Source organism: Vulpes vulpes, chromosome 2 (assembly GCF_048418805.1).
Source record: "Vulpes vulpes isolate BD-2025 chromosome 2, VulVul3, whole genome shotgun sequence".
Lineage (NCBI taxonomy): Eukaryota > Metazoa > Chordata > Mammalia > Carnivora > Canidae > Vulpes > Vulpes vulpes.
Window position 1 is genome coordinate 148,461,735 of NC_132781.1, and position 1,745 is coordinate 148,463,479.

The window sequence follows — 1,745 nt, forward strand, 5'->3', positions numbered from 1 at the left end:
TATTATCGTAGACTTTTAAATAAAATTAGCTTTTGCAGTAAGTTTATTAAAATCCACTGAATCAAGAAATATCCAAAATACATTTTCACTCAATACCATAATATTATATGTGCTGCTGATTTAAAATATGTGGGTTTTGTTTCAAATAAGATTGTCCTTGACAACTTCCCTGACTCATGCCTAATTTACATTTCAAAACTCAGAGAGGCTTGCAAAAGCAATTTCAAGATAATGTATATTTTTAAATTTTGAAACTTTTTATAAACAAAAATGAATACATTAAAATCAAATACACAGTACATATTAAATAAGTGGGTAATAAAGATTTTGATTTGCCCTGTGTGTGTTGGTGGTGGTTTATGTTGTTCAGACATGTGTGGGTATTATAGGCAAAGAAATTAAATTAACTCCTCCATTCTCAACATGTGATTTCCTCCTCCCTGTCTAAGTATTACAAGAATGCAGGCCATGATCACACAAAGCCACATGAAGCTAAAACAGCATTTTCCTCTTTTGTGATTTTAGTCTGATGGGAACCCAAGGAAACTAATGCTATCAATGGACTTTGCTGCCTGTCCCAACATGTTTATTATTAGCATTGGCCTGGCAGGAACCGGTTTCTGACCCTAACTAGCTGTGTGGGAACTAGGGACTATTCATTTCATCTCTCTGTAAAACAAAGTTGGATTCGACTATCTCTAAAAAGTCCCTTCTATTTCTCAAATTCTTTGACTGAATTGCTCTGTTCCATATCTGTCTGGTTGTGGGGTATTAACTAGTTTATGTCGCCACCCAAGACCCAATTCGGATGCAATGGGGCTCCTCCACATCTGTCAGTGACAATATCTTGCTCTATCGCATCACACTGGATTGAGATAATGGGAAGTTATTTGATGGTGGTGGGGTTTTATCTTTTAATTTTTTTAAAGACTATCTATCTATCTATCTATCTATCTATCTATCTATCTATTTATTTATTTATTTATTTATTTATGAGAGAGAGAGAGAGAGAGAGAGAGGCAGAGACACAGGAGGAGGAAGAAGCAGGCTCCATGCCGGGAGCCCAACGTGGGACTCAATCCCAGGACTCCAGGATCACGCCCCAGGCCAAAGGCAGGTGCTAAACTCCTGAGCCACCCAGGGTTCCCCAAGTGGTGGTGTTTTAATAAGAAAACCATAGCATCTGGGATGCCTGGGCGGCTCAGCGGTTGAGCACCTGCCTTTGGCTTGGAGCGTGATCCCGGAGTCTCTGGATCGAGCCCCACATCGGGCTGCCTGAATGGAGCCTGCTTCTCCCTCTGCATATGTCTCTGCCTCCCTCTCATTCTGTGTCTCTCATGAATAAATAGAAAAGAAAAGAAGGGAAGGAAAGGAAAGGAAAGGAAAGGAAAGGAAAGGAAAGGAAAGGAAAGGAAAGGAAAGGAAAGGAAAGAAAAGAAAAGAAAAGAAAAGAAAAGAAAAGAAAAGAAAGCCATAGCATCTAATGCATATTTTCTGAAGACTAGGATATTCGGAAATGCTTATCATATTTTTACATCCCTGAATAAAACAGGTAATTTAAACATTGTTTTTTTTTGTTTTGTTTTGTTTTAAATCTGGCTTAGTCTTTTTTTTTTTTTTTTTTTTTTACATTTTTATTTATTTATGATAGTCACAGAGAAAGAGAGAGAGAGAGAGGCAGAGGGAGATGCAGGCTCCATGCACCGGGAGCCCGACGTGGGATTCGATCCCGGGTCTCCAGGATC